The sequence below is a fragment of the Chelonoidis abingdonii genome, chromosome 2, assembly GCF_003597395.2.
Source record: "Chelonoidis abingdonii isolate Lonesome George chromosome 2, CheloAbing_2.0, whole genome shotgun sequence".
Classification (NCBI taxonomy): Eukaryota; Metazoa; Chordata; order Testudines; family Testudinidae; genus Chelonoidis; species Chelonoidis abingdonii.
In genome coordinates this window covers 100,210,271-100,222,540 of record NC_133770.1, presented here as the reverse complement: position 1 = coordinate 100,222,540, position 12,270 = coordinate 100,210,271, and the positions used below count along the sequence as shown (strand labels likewise).

Here is a 12,270-nt window from a genome sequence, read left to right as displayed (position 1 = left end):
GACTGCAGGTTATTGTCATGCTCCTCAGTAGTATTTTCCAAACACGATAATATCATCCAATAGCACTGAACTCCATGTTGATTCTTCAGAATCAATGACATCATTTTTTGGAAGGCACTTGGGGCTGATGCGAGACCGTATGGAACATGTTTAAAATGATATAGTCCTCATGTGTAATAAATGCTGTGAGGTCTCTGCTGTCTTCATGCAACATAACCTGGTGGTATGCGCTCTGCAAATCAAGAGTAGAAAAACATCTTTGCTCCACTGGAGTTCTGCAAATACTTCTTCTGTATGTGAGGAAGAGGATGGCTGTCAATCACAATAGCTTATTTGGCTCCCTTAAGTCACACAAAGGCAAATGCCTCCACCCTTCTTCTGCGTCACTACTATAGGTGAAACCCATTCAAGGAGTTAATCTCTTCAATAATGTCCTTTTGAACAAGTTTTCTAAGTTCCTCTGAAACAGCTTCCTGACTGAAAATGGTAAGCGCCGTAATTTCTGTCATACAGGCATCACATTATTCTCGCATTTTAACTTTATGCAGAAACCCATAAGCACAGCCGAGTTTCTCCTCAACCTGGTGTTGGGTCCCAGCTGAAACTGGTGTGTGTACCGCAAGAGTGCTTTGCTGAGGAAGATCAATTCGTCCATTAACTACCCTGAGATTTAAAGCAGCCAATAAATCTCTGCCAAGGATAGGAGTGCCTTTGTGGACACATGTAGAACTCTGCAGTTACACAGCAATCACAAAAAAGTAACTATTGCTGGCAGGCAGCCATGTACTGGAATATGGTTTTTCAAATAGCACACCAACTGAAGTTTGGGTTCAGTAAGAGGCACATCTTAAAGTAATGCAAATAGATGGAATCAGGTAGTATAGATACTGCTGAGCCAGTGTCCAACATTAGCTGAATAGAGTGTGATTTGCCTGAGGTATGGCGGAAACGTTTACAGTGCACTTTCTTTCTGGAATATGTGCAGTAGTGATTTTGTCCACACTCAGCACAGTAACATCTGGTATTGTAACTGCATGCACCTGTTGATGAACTGGCTACTGCGACATACTTTAGCAAAATGCCCAATCTTTTTGCAATGATTGCACTGAGCTACTTTTGCTGGACATCCTGTGTAGCTTGCAAGGTGTTGTGGGATCCACAGTGAAAGCATGCTTTTACTGTATTTTGCATTTGCTGATTCAGTGGCTTTTTTATTAGTTTTCTCTTGCAATTGTTTGTCTGCAGCGATAGTGAACTTTTCTGCAAAGGAGTAACTTCAGCTACGTTATTCACGTAGCTGAAATTGCGTATCTAAAATCGATTTTACCCTGTAGTGTAGACCAGCCCTGAGTAGCAATGCTTTTTCTAATGTAAGTTGTAGTTCTAGAAGTAAGTGTTCTCTTACATCAAGCATGGTTGTTTTCTCAATGAGCTGGTCTCTAATAATCTCATCTGCCATATTCCCAAAGTCACAAGTTACAATCAGACTCCTCAGGGAAGCAATATCCTGCATTATAGTTTCCCCTGGTTTCTGCTGACGTTGGCGAAATCTGTAGTCATTAGCTACTACATTCACTTTTGGCACAAAAAAGTTCTTTAATGCAGTGAGGAAGGGGAAAAGTGTAAAGTATACGTTGCCCTTCTGCTCCAAGGCAGTGGATTAGCAGAGCACACTTTCTTACTTCAGAAATCTCTGTAGCATTGCCTGCAAGCAGATAAGTCTCAAACATATGGATCCAGACAGTAAAAGCAATTAGAGGCTCACCTGCGCTTTACAGAAAGGGTTCAGGCGGGTCCAGAGGCAGAAGATCCATCCTCGTTCCCAAAATGTTGTATCAACCAGGCAAGTTACTAACAACTTCAACAGGACTTTATTTTTACAGTGGAAACCTCTGTACCAAGCTGCTGCTGCACCCTCTGTAACTCTCATTCAGCCTCCTCAACTCCTCCCCCATCCTTCCTGTTTCCTGTCCTTTCAGACTCCCTGCAGCCAGTGCTCCCAGTTCTAATAATTACAAGCACATCTAAACTCCACAAGTTTATACTTATGAAAGCTTCCTTTCATTTTGGAATTTGTATGTTTAGAATTTTTTATGTAGCTCTTTCGATTGTACCTAAACAAAATCTTCATCAAGACAGAGTGATGGCTGTAAATTACGTAAAAATCTCATTAGAACAATGCAGAGCAAAAGTCCAAAAGATTGGGACACTGTGTGTTAAAATTCCACAACCTTTTTTTCTGCCTCAGGATCCTGCTGCACTCTGCAATAGACTGAGGCTTTCCGTCCAGATCCAGCAAACACTTAAGCACATGCTCATCTTTAAGCACCTAACAGCCAATAAGCCTATTTATGTGAAAAGCATTTGAGCTACTTACTATGTGTCAGACCTTGCAAACGTGCACATGTTTAACTTTAAGCACATTTTTAACAAGGAAATAACAATGCATATGCTCATGTCGGGTCTCCACAATGCTCTGTTTCAGAGGATGACGAGCTCGGTAGTTTGTGGACAGTATATGTAGAATACATCAGAAAATGGATATTTATTAGCATATTGCTGGTGAGGCTTCTGACACGTATTAGGAGGATGGAATTATATGCCTTCTCCAGGACTAATGCACAAAGCAAATGGGAAATAACTGAACCATAAAGTTTTTGAGATACAGCTTTATCAACTTAAGGCTTTCCAAAAAGTGAAACCAAACCAACCAACCAAGAAATAGTTCCCCCTCCCTTATTCTGTAATTCAAAAGTGGCTGGATGGATTTTGCTTGTGATTTTAGTGAAACAATGTCAGTACTACATCAGTGAAGCAAAGCTCAAGGGAAGTCACAGATTTTAGCACTACAGTGAAACACAACTGCATACTTGGGGTTAAAAAAGCCAGGAAAATGATTTGTTTATTGATTTGGACACAGAAGAATGGAGGACATTTGAAAAGGAACCAAGATGATTTTAAAATCACTGCTAGAATATAGTAATTTTACTTTGCACTCTATTTAGCAATTTGACTTCAGGAAAGAACTCATGGAACTAGATGTTTGTTAGTCATGTGATTCAAGTAAACATTGCTCTACAAAGTATGAAGAAAATTACTTAGTTTCTTAGAAGAAAAGTTACTTAGGCTACATGGGACCCAAAGGGATTGCTTGTCTCACTTGTGCTGAAGTCTGGCCCTGAGAACATAGCCACTACCTGGTGTGTGGGTGAAGGGGCAAGCAGGAAATAAAATTTACACTGCTCTAATTAACCTGCTCCACTAATTACCCATAACGTTGTGTCAGTCACGGTGTGTTGCTTTACACGTCATATCAGGTATGACCTAATGTAAAATGACTGATGCAATTTGAGATGATGGGCAAGGCATATGGCAGATTGCCATGGTAGAGTTATGCTTTTTCCCTTCTTCTGCTGCAAAATTAGTATTAAACACAACTGGCTGAAATCTATGGACACGTTAAAAAGCTGGAACTGCAGAACAGGTTGATATATTTGTTCTTTGATGTCTAGTGCAATTATTTCCATATTGGTAATGGGGTTGCGACTCTGCAGAACTCTGATTGCTCAGCAAAGATGGTGCAGTTTTTTAAAAATGTGTTCAGTTCATGCTTGATTCTTTAGACACTTTGTTTCTGTCTCCTGAAGAAACGTACAAGTCAGTAGGAGGGGAAAATCAGAAAAATAACCTCAGAGCAGGAGGAACATCATCACTTATTTGGCTCTTCAAAAGTATATTGTACTAATTTGGCTCAGGGCAGTAATAAGTGAAAGTCATTATGAGCTGATGGCTGTATTGGAACTGGTGTAAAATGAGTTCATAGTCTCAGTCTAGCTTCTACAGCACAAGTACCTATATCACAAAAAACACGACTGCAACTAGCACTAATTAGCACCTTTATTGGCCGTCTCACCAGAGATGATAAGGACTGGAGGGATATGGAGACTGACTTGAAAATCCACCTCCAATTTTCCACAGATGGAGCAGGTACAGAGTATCATGGGGTGGCCGCCCCTTCCAGGGTCGGAAGCCTGGAGCTGTGCAGCACCAATCTAATTAGCCACCTGGGATGGAGTCTGGGATTATTAGCAGCTGAGTATGGAGGAGCTGATTCTCCTATATAGAGCAGCTGGAAACTTAAAGGAAAGGAAGCAGTAAAGAGACACTAGAAAGTGAAAAAGGTTGCTGCAGAGAAGACCTTAAGACTAGAGGAGCTTCTTCAGCTAGGAAGGGCTATGAGTAGCTTGGTAAGGCAGAAAGGACCCTGAGACACCAAGGGAGTTTGGGAATGTGCCCACCTTACGGCTGGGAGGAGACTTGTGTGTTTATTTTTTAACCAGACTCTAAGGAGAGCTGTTGTCAAAGAACTCATGAAAGCCTGGTTGGAGTTTATTTGTGGTGAGAGGAGAAAATGAAGCAGGTCACCTGCAGAGTGATCTCTGGCCACGAGGGGACACTCGAGAGGCAGCCGGCCCAGTTAAACCAAACCAGGATGCCATGGCCTGCAAGGAGAGCAGAGTGCTCTGTGTGATGTCGTCACAGCCTGCCACGATGGAACGGAGTTAATTAGGTACCATGTATGACCCTCTGTGTTCTTGGGATCAGAGGGGAGAGATGGTTTAACCCCCAGAAAGCTAAAGAAGTAATTTGCTTATAAATATATTCATATTTAAAACAAGTGTTTAGGAAAAATGACTACGACTGCAGAGTCGGTGTTTGGTGAGAGCTGCCATCTCAGTGTTACAGGATTGTCTTGCCCTTCACCCAGTTGGATACAGCAGGGGGGATAGGAGAAACAGAAATGCCATTCCAGTGGCCACGAGCACAATCATCAAGGGGAGGGAAGCAGAGCCAAAGTGGCATCATTCTCTTCCGTACCCATGGAAGCCCCCTCATATGAGGAGCATGTGGTTGGGGCTCTTGGAGTAAAGGGATGTAAATGGACACTGTTTGGGTCTTCACTGGTGGAACAACATGACATCTTCCCCCTGAAAAAGCCATGGGAGTTTTAAAAATCATTAAAAATACTGTTCTTTAAAACAACTTTGTACCCATCTGATTTTGATGGTTTCTAATGGGACCCTGCTGCAAAATCCTACCTCAGTGTCTCAAAGTGGTGCAGCAGTGACCCTGGCTTGTCTGAGAGCGAGGATAGCAGAATGTATTCTTCAGGAGGTTCAACCATGCTTTTCAGGTGTCAGACTATCAACCCAGCTGTTCTCCTCCTTGATGGACTGGGCCAAAAGAAACCTGATGAGGTTCAACAAGGACAAATGCAGAGTCCTGCAGTTAGGACGGAAGAATCCCATTCACTGTTACAGACTAGGGACCGAATGGCTAGGAAGCAGTTCTGCAGAAAAGGACCTAGGGGTTATAGTGGACAAGAAGGTGGATATGAGTCAACAGTGTGCCCTTGTCGCCAAGAAGGCTAATGGCATTTTGGGCTGTATAAGTAGGGGCATTGCCAGCAGATCGAGGGATGTGATCATTCCCCTCTATTCGACATTGGTGAGGCCTCATCTGGCTACTGTGTCCAGTTTTAGGCCCCACACTACAAGAAGGAAAATTGGAAAGAGTCCAGCAGAGGGCAACAAAAATGATTAAGGGGCTCATGACTTATGAGGAGAGTCTGAGGGAACTGGGATTGTTTAGTCTGCAGAAGAGAAGACTGAGGGGGGATTTCAGAAGAGAAGAATGAGGGGGGATTTGATAGCTGCTTTCAACTACCTGAAAGGGGGTTCAAATGAGATGGATCTAGACTGTTTTCAAGTGGTACCTGATGACAGAAGAAGGAGTAATGGTCTCAAGTTCAGTGGGGGAGGTTTAGGTTGGATATTAGGAAAAACATCAGAGAGTGGTGAAGTACTGGAATGGGTTACCTAGGGAGGTGGTGGAATCTCCTTTCTTAGAGGTTTTTAAGGTCAGGCTTGACAAAGCCCTGGCTAGGATGATTTAGTTGGGAATTGGTCCTACTTTGAGCAGGGAGTTGGACTAGATGACCTCCTGAGGTCCCTTCCAACCCTGATATTGTATGATTCTATGATTCTATGTTGAGTGCTAGCTAAGTTGAGGAGGTAAACGCGCCATTGATGTCATAGCCAGTGGGTGGATGAAGAAATGGCTAAAACAACACAAATAAACAGGCCCCAACTCCTTGTGCGCTCCTTGATCCGTTCTACAACAGTGGTGGGAAGTTCAGTTGATGAGAGGCTGTTAAGAATCTCAGGGGCCAGAAAAAGGACTGTCCTTTCAGTGTGCACCTATAACTGCAGGACACTGATTAGAGACGATTCAATCAACCATCTAATGGAGGAGAAGGCAAGGACAGCCTGTGACATAAAACGAGAATCAAGAATAAAAACCAATGTGCTGTATTTCTAAACAACATGGTACAACACTTGTACTGTAGCCGTGTTTGCCATTGCAGATCTCCATGCATGGATGTAGCTGTTGGCAATATTTCCACATCGGTGCCTCTGCCAAATATAGTCATTATCCAACCTATCCATATGTTTATTAATGGATCTCTATTGATATGTACTTTGTACTCCATATGTCATCTGAATCTCTATTCAGTCCAGGACATCTTTCTTAAGATAAGAAATTAATATTACCTCAATATTTAATGTATTTCTTATAGTGAACATGGGAAAATACAATTTGATATTGTGGATACTGAGGTAAACTCATCTATTTAACTTAAAAAACTGAGAAGATTTCAAGTTCTTCCACTGTTCTGCTGCCAAGAAATGCACAGTAGTAGTTTATTCCTTGGTAATTTAAAAAGGAGGGGGTACCTTTTATTGTATACATAAAGATCTTTTTGATCATACAACGACAGTCAGGTCTTGGATGGATCTGAGGACATAAACTGACACTTTAAAATACTCAGTAGGGTTCTGATTCTCCTCTCGCTTGCACTGGTTTTATTCCTCGGGCTTCTATAGATTCACATTGTTAAAACTTCAGTCAGAATGAAGCACAGTGTGTCAGTTACTGGAAGATCCATGTGTACATGCCAGCTAATCCACACACATACTGAGCAGAGGATCTCTTAATGGTCTTCAAATATGTTAAAGGCTGTCATAAAGATAGCGATCACTTGTTCTCCATGTCCACTGAAGGCCGGACAAGAAGTAATGGGCTTAATCTGCAGCAAGGGAGATTTTGGTTAGATATTATAGAATAATTACATACTGCAAAAGGCTTCCAAGAGCAATTGTGGAATCCCCATCACTGGAGGTTTTTAAGAGCAGCTTAGCCAAACACTTGTCAGGGATGGTCTAGGTATACTTGGTCCTGCCTCGTATGAGGGACTGAACTAGTTGACCTCTCATGGTCCCTTCCAGCCCTAAATTTCTATGATTCTATGATTACAGTGGTTGCCCTAACCTTGGCTTTCCTTAAAACACGTGAGAGAGGCTACTTTGCAGACACCTTGTAGCAAGTGTCATTTTCAGGGTTCAAGACTATAACCTGCATGTCTGCTCCCTGACCCAACATTGGTTTGTGCATACACAAATTATTCATGCAAATGGATTGCATGGGGATTTTATGCATGCTGCTCACATATGGTACAGAAATCATGTTACACGTTAAATGCTGCCTTTGCAGAACACATCTGCACCCATTTAAAAGGGACATTCCATTCCAGGGGTTAAACATAATTATAACATTAAGTTAGCTGATTTTCATGATTAACTCCTAGTTTGTATTTTTCACCAACATTATTCTCATATTTGAATTACCATGGTAAAAACATCATGGGAAGAAAAGAAGAGAATCACAGAGACAGGCTTCTAACAATAATTTAAAGGAAATTTGAAATAAATCAGAATAAATCCATTAACCCTGATTAGATTGGATTTATGTACAAATTCGTTCTTTGAAAAGATTGTCAGCGTAGCTGATGATGAGTAAATAAATTAAAACATGGGTGCCAGGAGGAATGAGGCTCTTGATTTGCAGCTGAATATGCAATATAATTAAAAAGAAATTTTATCTGAGATATCTATCATACCAAAGGGAAGATGTAAGAAGAAGTAAAACTTAAAAGACTATTATTTAGTTTTGATGGATGAGAACAGATTTAGTGTTTTAGCTGAATATTTCATCACTAGGTTTTTCATTTCCAGTAGTATAGTTAGTCAATTACATTTTTAATTTCCTGCAACATTCACCACCTCCATTATTTAAAGACACAGAAATGTCCACCATTCAAAAACTTCCTGTGCTTGTAATTATTGCCTAATACTATACTATTTGTCTGAACTATACAAACTCATGGGGAATTTTTGTTCCTTAAGCAGCTGGGGCCAAATCCTGCTTGTTCCTAAGTGACGGCATAAGAGGAAAGATGGCAAAATGCACACTGTGCTGCTTGTGAGCCAATGTGGATAGATATGGGATCCTGTAGCAGTAGTGACCGCTATGGTGTTAGTAGCTATATATTGTGAATATAATGAAATGTACATTATGACAGGAAGTATAAAGTATCAGGGAAAAACAATGACTATAAATGCAATCGTAGCACATCCATAACTGCTTCAAAAAGACTATAGTATTAAACAGTAGCAACACAAAGCATTGCAGCATCACTACTGCAAGCTGCAGAGTTTTGGTCCATAACTGTAGAACACTATAGGACTTATATAAAGGATCTACTAGGGGACACTTTGCTCCCAAATTCAGCAGCAATAAAGAGTGCCCTTCAGCCAACTGAGCCAGCCCAACAGTGCTATGTTATCCTGAAGCACAATGTCTCTTTTGCTGGATGAGTCTCCCAGTGTATATCTGAATATGTGCTGCTGTTCTAGGGTCTGATCCAAATCCTGCTGAAGTCAATGAGAATTTTTCCAATGATTGCCTTGAAAGTTGGATACAGCCTCCAGGCACAGACTTGCTATATGCCTATAATGAGCATGCTGAAGAAACAAAAAAACAGAAAAAGGTCCCCTTACATTAATTTCATATGTTCTCTAATCCTGAGTTAGTGGTTGATAGACTCTTTAAAAATTCTTCTTCTTTGGAGGCTTCAATAGTTTAGCAAGACTTCTCTTGTTTTATTAATAGCAAATGTCAGGACAATGCCATTAACAATTTAAAAGAACTCATGGAAACATCAATTTCAAACACCACTTCCACAGTTAATTATGTTTCTCTTTCATTCCTCCATGTAGTGCCTACATATTTATTAGTATAGCACAGATTAAAAATACTCTGAGGACTCCTATGGGCATTGAAGTGTGAGATTAGCAAGACATACACTTTTTGGAGAACAGAAATTGCAGTTAAATTGTATATGTAGCAGAATGACATATTAAAGCAATCTAGTGTATTTACTTCTTGCTTTTAATCAGTTCCTGAAAGAAATTTGAGCTGTCTTGGGCCTTCACACTTCAATTATCATCAGATATTCAGAAAATGACAGCTATACAGTTGAATACATTTTCGATCTTTTCCATTTTGCTTGGCTGTTCGTTAGCAAGTGCTGTATAATGAGGCTACCATACATAAAGCTCTGTGTATGCTGGGTGAAATCAGGGCATCATTGAAACCTTGGCAAAATTCACATTGATTTCAGTGGAATCAGGATTTCATCCTTTGTGTACAGTATCAGAGGGGTAGCTGTGTTAGTCTGGATCTGTAAAAGCAGCAAAGAATCCTGTGGCACCTTATAGACTAAGAGATGTTTTGGAGCATGAGCTTTCGTGGGTGAATACCCACTTGGTCAGATGCAGGGTCTGACATCTGCATCTGACGAAGTGGGTATTCACCCACGAAAGCTCATGCTCCAAAACGTCTGTTAGTCCATAAGGTGGCACAGGATTCTTTGCTGCCTTTATCCCTTGTGTAGAAGCTGGACCTAAACTCTGTGGGGTAAAGTTCTCCAGTTTCTATGGCAGAAAAAAGTTCTGCAACAGATTCACTTACGTTTTAAAATGGAGTGATTAACTGAATTAAATAACAAAATGAATAGTTTAATCAGTACAGTATCCCCACTGTTATTTATCTAGGGCCATGTTGTAAATCCCTTGCTCATTCTAGAATTATTCTTGTGAGTAACCTCTTGTTAACGTTAAAGGAGTCACAATTTGGACCTTAGATATTAAATTGAGTTTAATTTACATCATCCCAACATTTTCAGATGGCAAAATCCTGCAGATGCTTGTACTGACAAGTTCCTGGTTACACTGGGGAAGTTGTCAAGATGAAGGAGCTGAAGGCTGTCAGCACCCCAGGAGCTTTGGGAAGCTGTTTGGGATGGCAAGATAAGCACATTAACTAGCTAATGTGTGATCATCAGTGAAATTATGTGATGTTTTAATTGGCATCTGTAGGTGATAACATTCTATGGGGCAGTTCAAACCTTTGAAACCTATTATTTCACATTGTCTGGAAGATAACATAACCATACTTTATACCTGAATCACATTTTCAAGTTTATATTTCTCACCATTAGCTCTAAAAACGCTGACTAAAATTTTCATACCAGGATGCAAAAATTAGACTCTTAACACCATATTTAGGCACCGAAGTAGAAATGGCCTGATCTTCAGCAGGACTGAACGCCAACAAATCCCAGAAAGTCAATGGGAGCTGCTAATGTTCAGCACTGATTTAAATCACATAATTTTTATTTTGGTGCCTAGTTATGGATTTAGAAACTTAATTTAGCCATCTAGATTTGACAATTTTGCTCATAATTATTTTTTAAATTAAAGTTTAGATTCTGGAGCATAATTCTGTGGCCAGGGTAGATTCTTGGATTCCACCTAAAATTCTGTGCTGGGGAATTACAGAATAAATAGGAATGCTGTCCACCCCCCCCCCCCCCCCAGCCCCAAGAGAGGTGTCAATAAGAAGACTAAGGGCCTCAAAGAGTCACAGTGCCTTTGATGGGTCTTAGATCAAGCCCCTGTGTGATAAGGGTTTCATTGTAGTAAGGTTTGTAGCACACTAGGTGACATAGGATGGGATTTTCAAAGATTTAAGATTATAAATTCCATTGACTTTCATTGGGACTTTTGATCTTTAGTCATGTAGGTGCTTTTGAAAATCCCAACCATAATTATTAATGGAGCTCACAGTTTTTGTATGTCTTTAATAAAAAGGAAGCAATCTGCTGAATTTCACTAAGATATTTAGCAGTGTCACGGGGCAGATTGGTCCCCCACTGGTACCAAGGGGGTTAACCCTTCCCTCCTAGCACAGGAAGCCCCACCCCTAAGGCTCTGCTGGGCATGCTCCAACTGGAAGTCAGGTATAAAAGCCTGCAGAGCTGCTCAGTCAGTGCTGGCTGCTGAGGAGGTAGGATGTTTGGCAGAGGCTCCAGCCTTTACCCATGAAAGCTGAAGAGCCAGAAACTTGGACCAGAGGACTGAAGCTATCAGAAGTCCAGGGAGTGACAGGTGCTGAGGAGCCTGGACATCCTGGAGCTGAAGAGCCAGAGACCTGGACCAGAGGCTTGCAGTTATTGGAACTCCAGGGATTGTCTTGTGCTGAGGAATCTGCAGACCCAGATGCCATATGGACTACTGCTGCTGGAGAATGGTAAGAAGTGACTCAGGGAAAGTAAGGGAGTGGTACTGCCCACCATTATGAGGTCAGCATGTTTTGGTAGGATTCCCTGCTGACCCTGTTGTGGACCTCTCTGCCTTGAGCATGGCCCTGGGTCAGGGCCTGATGGAGTCAGGTGGGCTGGGGCCCCCTTACCAGGGACCACTGCCCCCTTGTGATGGCCCCAGTTACCTGATCCCTGTCTTGCCTCTGAAGGGGTAAGCATGGACTCTGGCTGCTAGGCCACACTATCCTACTGGGGAGGGGGAATTAGACAGATTCCAGCCATTGGGCCACACAACCTTAGAGGCATGTTGCATGGACTCCAGCTGCTAGGCTCTGCTATCCCACCAAGGGATAGGGAATCATGTAGACTCTGGCCATTGGGATGCACTGCCCTAGAGGCACATTGAATGGACTCTGGCTGCTAGGCCATGCTATCCCACTAGGGAAGTGGGAATTAGATGGACTCTAGCCATTGGGCCACACTGCCCAAGGGGCACAATGCATGAACTCTGGCCGCTAGACTGCATTACCCCACTCAGGGAGAGACAGTATATGGACCCTAGCCATTGGGCCACACTGCTGACTACTGGGGAAGCGGGGGGAACAGATGTAGGCACAGAAAGGCAGGATTACCACTCGCTCCCCCCGACTCAAGGGGTCAATGAGGTACAAAACCTGCCACAAGCAGGTAATGAGGTTAGTTGG

The 12,270-nt window shown here is 41.9% G+C and overlaps 1 protein-coding gene across 1 annotated transcript in view; it reads right to left on the bottom strand.

The window, feature by feature from the left end:
- The window catches only part of HECW1 (HECT, C2 and WW domain containing E3 ubiquitin protein ligase 1), a 395,944-nt gene that overhangs the window by 130,888 nt on the left and 252,786 nt on the right, over positions 1–12,270 (bottom strand). The gene's annotated exons all lie outside the window — the stretch shown is intronic.